Source organism: Octopus bimaculoides, chromosome 4, assembly GCF_046866305.1.
Source record: "Octopus bimaculoides isolate indiv1 chromosome 4, ASM4686630v1, whole genome shotgun sequence".
NCBI lineage: Eukaryota > Metazoa > Mollusca > Cephalopoda > Octopoda > Octopodidae > Octopus > Octopus bimaculoides.
Window position 1 is genome coordinate 117,649,877 of NC_142931.1, and position 7,500 is coordinate 117,657,376.

At 37.2% G+C, this 7,500-nt stretch overlaps 1 protein-coding gene across 3 annotated transcripts in view; it reads left to right on the plus strand.

Moving 5' to 3' along the window:
- Positions 1–7,500, plus strand: part of LOC106876369 (uncharacterized) — a 515,432-nt gene that overhangs the window by 436,877 nt on the left and 71,055 nt on the right. The gene's annotated exons all lie outside the window — the stretch shown is intronic.

Consider the following 7,500-nt stretch of genomic DNA (forward strand, 5'->3'; position numbering starts at 1 on the left):
ATCTCCTATCAGGGAGTTATTAATATGAAGAATGTAAACTAATTTGATTTGGCATACACACAAACGAAGACATACATAAGAACCACCCCCCGCACACACACACACAAATCCAGATACGTGTGTGTGTGTGTGTGTGTTAGTATGTGCACACATGCATATTATATATATTACATAAATATATATATATATATATATATATATATATATATATATATATATATATATATAGGACAGGAATTTTCAATGGCCGGATAACTGAAGAGATGTTGGCGTGGGTTCCCACCCCGACATCCGAAACTCGGAGTTTTATCATGGCTACCGAATAAGTGTCACATATTTTTACAGATAAATTCCTCTATTTACATAATATCGAGGTGTCTTTCTTTCTTTTGTGAGAGAGGCAGACAGACAGAGACAGAGAGGAAGAGACTGAGAGATACACACAATTAAACAAATACAAAACAGAATGATTGCAGCCAACCCAGACATAGGTGAGAAACTTTTACTGAGGTTGGGGCAGAGCCTAACAACTCTGAATGCTTCCTTCTTACTCCTGGCTCTGGAAGCCGCTAATCCAGTAAGCACCGTGCCTAATTGATGTTGGACTGGATGAGCAACATCTTCGCGGTTTCTTGATTGAGACATTATAGCTGATTATAACCTCCTAGTGTGGTTTTATACAGCAGCCTACATAATAATCAGTGGTAATCTGGATGTTAGGCTGCGTCAGTGCATGTTAGTGTATGTTAGTGATATCTAAGCAGCATTAGGAATAAAATATAACAAGACAAAGGAATATAATAGATTTTTTATAATTTTACGCTGCAAGGAAGAAGAATACTTGAGTTCAATGTTTCGTATAGTCGTTTACTGTTAAGAAAAAAGCAGAGGAGGTAAAAATAGAAACTGCTCGAGGAAGCAATGTTTTATAGAGTAAAGCACATCGTAAATAATCAAAAGAAAAATTATAATGGACAGTAAACGGGTGAGGACGAAGTTGTGTTCGTCAACCTGAGGAGTAGTTTTGTTTTGATTAACCAAGGGAGATAATGTGATGCCATCCACGCGTATGTGCTTTTGTGAGTGTTTTTTTATGTAAATGTATTTATGCAAGTTTGTTTATTAGTGTGTTTGAAGATATGGTAGTGTGTTCTTGTATGTGATGCGTGTAGCTCTGTAGGTAGGTGTATGTAAATGTAGGTAAGGCAGTGTATGTGAAGTCGTTATGTGAACGTAAACGATGGTGAAATGTTTTGTTGCTGGTGTGAATGTTGCATAATGATATGTGTGTATGCGTGTCTAATGTATGTATACTGTGTATCCGTGTATGTATGTATGTATGTGAGCTCAATCAACCGAGATCAATATTTCCCCCGTCAACGTCCTACTCACACATTTATAAAGACCCCCATGTGCACTTCACAAGTCCCTCATCTCAACACACACAAACACACACACACACACGCACTCACACACATACACACACATTCACGCACACTTACATACGCTACATCTATCACAGATACTGAGCACTATGATTCATTTATAAAATCTATGCAGTAATACAAACACATCTGCACAATCAAAACATTGCCCAAGACAAGCAAATATATTTACCTACATATATTCGCACACACCTCCATACATATTCTCACACACTCACTTACATACGCACGAAGACATAAATATTCTCATGTCTTCTCGCCAATGTCTCGATAAAGCACTCACATATGACGTGTTATCGCGCACACATACATGAATAATTATGCGAATCTTTTCTCTTCGCCAAAACTCCCACTCTTCCTCTGTAACTACATCCATCATCCATTATTTCATTCACTTTTAAGTTTTCACCATAAAGCATTACCCACGACGAAGCCTTCAATTTTCTTGTCATCTTTTTCTTTTCTTTTTGACAAAGGGCACAATGTCAAACATTGAACTCTTCTGTTGAACATTGAACAACATAAAATTGATTACCTTGCACTCTGTGTGTTTTGTTCAATTTGGTTCATAAAAAATGTTTGCGTATCATTCGACTGTTCTACATAATTTATTCTATCTTTTCTTCAGTCTGTAGATAGATACTTTCATTTTTTCTGTGCGTGTTGATCAGCATATTCATTTGCCCTTTCTTGCAATTTGAAGAACCTTGAATCTACTATCACCATTGGTCCTATTTGCTTCTGATGTTAACTCATTTCTTCTTTTATGTCTTTTTTGTTTTTACCTTCTTGCCTCTTGGGAAGTTTTTACTGTTCCCCAGCCACTATAAGCCTGTCAACATCGTAACTGGTGGTGGTAATACTGTGAGAGGATTTTTCGGTCACATGATCTTCGGTTCCTATCACTGAGAATATGCTGAGTTGTTCGACTCAGTAGCTTCTGGAAAGTTTTGTCGTTATTGTTGCCGTTCAGTTATCCACTTTCTTTCTCTGTTTTTATAGTTCCCATTTCTTTCACACGCATTACTGCTCGACAGACTGCCGTATAACAATGATTTCTTTTCAAACAACAATGTGGAATAGCGCCTGAATACCTTTATGGCCTTTGACAGGTCATGAGAACTTGCATTTCTTCCTTTATAACTAAGCTTACTGCCACACATGTTACAGATCAACTGTCTGCCCTGCACTATGTCTTATCACTTTTTACTTTCAGATGACAATGCGAAACAGCTCCAAAATAGATTTGAGGTTGCATGTTCTGCTCACATCGTTATATAGCACCTAACTGAACTGAGACGCAAACATGATTACCACCCAAGCGTCATGGCGTTATGAATGTTATTTGCCATAACTGTCATGTGGTATCGTCACATATTTTAGTGTAGATGCACTTTGCTTTGTTATACTTCACTGCCAAGCAGACTCTTTTCCTCATCAGGCAATTTATATCTCGGGCCAGTCTGTTTGGTACCAATCCAGCGAACGAAGGCTGTGAACGTTCTCTCCGTTCTTAATCTAAAGTTTCTATTCTTTCCTTCGTATAGTAGAACACAGATTTGTATGAGTGTGTGTTATTGTTGTTGTTATCAATAATCATGTCTTTGGAATTTTCCAAACAAGGTTGCTGTCCTGTCATAAAAATCATTATTTTCTTCTGGTTGGGAAATAAACGTATTCTGTAGGAAATTGAATTTGTTTTATTATTTTCTAGTTACTGTCCGTAAAAACGTTTTTGCTTTCATTAGAATTGTTTTGATGCGGAGGTAGGCGTTTTTGAATGTTGTAGTCATTTTAGCTTACGAGTGGAAGAAGAAAAATTTTCTTCGCAAATTAGTGTTGCGTTTTTTTCTTCTTCGCCAAACGGGGAAAATAATGAAGACAAGTAAGTCCCCATTGTTCTATGTAGTAGCTCCCGATTACAAAAGCTATTTTTCCATGCAATTTCACTTGGTAAAACTTCATGATAGAGACAAGACGAAAGACGTCTGTCTCAACAGCATCAACAACATAAACAACAACAGCAACGACACAATAGAAACAACAACGACACTACTACTACTACTACTACTACTACTACTACTACTACTACTACTACTACTACTACTGCTGCTGCTGCTGCTTCTGCTGCTGCTGCTACTACTACTACTACTACTACTACTACTACTACTACTACTACTACTACTACTAATAATAATAATAATAATAATAATAATAAAATGAAGATATAAAAGCCAATGGAAAGATTGGACCAAACTGAGGAAGAGAGTACGAATGAAGCTGGAGAAGACACAGAAAGAACTGGGGAAGTTGTATAGGATAATGAGAGGAGAGCTTAAGGATAAGGTAGTAATCGGAAAATTGAGTGGACAGTAGAGGTTAGAAGACAGGGGAATTCAAACGGTACCTGAAGAATTGACACAAATGGTGACAGCCTTAAAGGCTAGATTGAATAGACACGATGCTAGATGCAAAGCTTTTGAACTGAATAGACCGTTCCGACCAAATAGAAGGCGTCTATTTCAGGAAATAGAGGGCGGCCAACACCAGGAACTGATTCCAGAAGCGGAAGAAAGTAAAGAAATTTGGGGAAAGCTGCGGAACAGGCCGGCGAGACATAAAGAAAATGCAGAGTGGCTAACAAAGGTGGAAAGACAACTTGCAACTGTACCAAGACAAAAGTAGTAGTAGTAGTAGTAGTAGGGGGGGGAGGAGGAGGAGGAGGAGGAGGAGGAGGACGACGAGGAGGAGGAGGTGGATGATGAAGATGAGGAGGGGTAGGAGGAAGAGAAAGCACGTGAAAGAAGAGAGAAGAAGCAGCAGCAACAATATGGCCAGGTTACTTTAACTGTTCGGTAGCATCAAGTTCCTGTATGATTATTATTTTGGAAGGATGTAGTTCTGTATATGAATGTTATAGCAATTGATGATATTCAGTCCCTAAGTGAAATAAATTGCAGATTGGAATAATCGTTAGACCATCGAGCAAATCGTCTTCTCGTATTAAATCACGGCTCTTTTACCTGTTTCAGTCATTTGACTGCGGCCATGCTGGAGCACCGCCTTTAGTCGAGCAAATCGACCCCAGGACTTATTCTTTGTAAGCCTAGTACTTATTCTATCGGTCTTTTTGCCGAACCGCTAAGTTACGGGGACCTAAACACACCATCATCGGTTGTCAAGCGATGTTGTGGGGACAAACAAAGACATAAAAACATATATATATATACATATACATATATACGACGGGCTTCTTTAAGTTTCCTTCTACCAAATCCACTCACAAGGCTTTGGTCGGCCCGAGGCTATGATAAAAGACACTTGCCCAAGGTGCCACGCAGTGGGACTGAAGCCGGAACCATGTGGTTGGTAAGCAAGCTACTTACCACACAGCCATATCTTCAAAGTTCAAATGCCAGATCATGGCCGCTAAAGACAACCGAGTTTTCTCACAATCACACTCATACACACACACAAACTGAATAAGTAAAATCAAATGTTTTCTTAGTCATTTATCGCTCAGGGGTCGTTAAAAATAAGTCCAATCAAGTTGGGTGCAGTGCATGCCACTCCCTCAGAATATATCGTCGTGTACCGATGTTACGCAATACAACTAACGAATCAATATTATCCAATGCATTTCACAAACTGTACTTCGACGACCCCTTCCTCTAGAAGAATAAGGGAAATAATTTTCAAAGCGCTTAGCTAATGAAAATTAAAAGCATAGAGAAAACAGAGAAAGCAACGAAGATTAAAATCTAACATTCACCATATCGATAATCAAACGTTAATTTTTTTCCAGTGAGCCATTCATAAGTGTATTATATAATTTTGCCGTTTCGTTATGGAATAAATGGACTCTAAACTAAGATAAAGTGCATTGAAAGAGCTCTACTGATGAGCCTTATAGAATATCGATTGCTGCAAGCAGAAATAATCTCCTCCTCCCTTTCTTTTCTTTCTCTGCTTTTTCATCATCTTTTGTACTTCAACCACACTCTTTCCCCTCTCTTTCGTTCTTTCATCATCATCATCATCATCATCATCATCATCATCATCATCATCATCATCATCATCATCATCAATATCATCATCACCCCCACCACATCATCATCATCATCAATATCATCATCACCCCCACCACATCATCATCATCATCATCATCATCATCATCATCGATATCATCATCACCCCACCACATCATCATCATCATCATCATCATCATCATCATCATCAATATCATTATCATCATCATCAATATCATCATCACCCCACCACATCATCATCATCAATATCATCCTCCTCCTCCTCCTCCTCCTCCTCCTCCTCCTCCTCCACCTCCCCATCATCATCATTATCTTCTTCTTCTCCTTCTTCTTCTTCTTCTTCTTCCTCTTCTTCTTCCTCTTCTTCTTTTTGTTCTTCTTCTTCTACTACTACTACTACTGCTACTACTGCTGCTACTACTACTACTACTACTACTACTACTACTACTACTACTACTACTACTACTACTACTTTTCTTCTTCTTCCCACCTTTTGTTTGTGGCTTTGTTTGTTTGTTTGTTTGTTTGTTTGTTTCTTTCTTTTTCCGCACGCATCCTCCCTTCAATTTCACCTCATTCAGCTCCCACCAGTAACATCCTCAACGGGATCTCCACCACCATCAACAGCCGTCTTGTTAATGTTTGATTTTGTTCTCCTTCTTCATCATCTTGCAATCAGATGATTTATATAGATTGATGAAATCAAACAGACTCTAATTACGGTGAAATTAATCGATAATAGACACAAATTATTTGCTGAGACACATTTAAAAAAAAAAAAAAAACGAAATTAAGTTAAACCCATAAATAAAACGTATACATAAACAATAAAAAAAAAACAGAGACAAGAAAGAAATTCACCATACATCAGTATTAGAGAAAGTTTGCAATAATAATAATAATAATAATAATAATAATAATAATAATAATAATAATAATAATAACAATGATAATGATAATGATAATGATAATGATAATAATAATAATAATAATAATAATAATAATAATAATAATAATAATAATAACAATGATAATAATAATAATAATAATAATAATAATAATAATAATAATAATAATAATAATAAATATAGAAAAATAATTCAAAATAAAAGAATGACAGTAAATGAATTTAAAGCAGGTAGCAAATAATACTACTTTGTGTCAGAAGCTACTTAAATGCTTTAAAATTCAAGCGCAAGTGGCATTAAATCCATAGCAAAAGACAACATCAGTACTAAGACTTAATGTTTTAATCATGCAAACGAAGCGGAATTTCCGATATTCTTATTTACTCTTTATTACTCTTTTACTTGTTTCAGTCATTTGACTGTGGCCATGCTGGAGCATCGCCTTTAGTCGAGCAAATCGACCCCAGGACTTATTGTTTGGATGCCTAGTACTGATTCTATCGGTTTTTTTTTGCCGAACCGCTATGTTACGGGGACGTAAACACACCACCATCGGTTGTCAAGCGATGTTGGGGAGACAAACACAGACACACAAACATACACACGCACACACACACACATACATATATATACATATATACGACAGGCTTCTTCCAGTTTCCGTCTACCAAATCCACTCACAAGGCTTTGGTCGGCCCGAGGCTATAGTAGAAGACACTTGCCCAAGGTGCCATGCAGTGGGGCTGAACCCCGAACCATGTGGTTGGTAAGCAAGCTACTTACCACACAGTCACTCCTGCGCCTAGTTTTATAATTTTTTTCCCGTATGTTTTTTTTTTTTTGGCGATATTTTAAACTGCTGGTATTGTTAGAGCCATTGTTGTTTTCGTTGTTGCTGTTGTTTAGCCACAGGTAAGCTCCCGATTGAGGAGAAAACATACGTTTTGTTTTTGTTTTTATCTCAATCAATGGTTTGACCAACCCTTCGTTACATTTTTTTACTTCTACAGAATAATTGTACGTAGAATGACAATTTCTATAATAAAGTCTTTCTCTTTGTTTAAGAGGCTGTATGATTTTCTTAAAGGGAAATTTGGA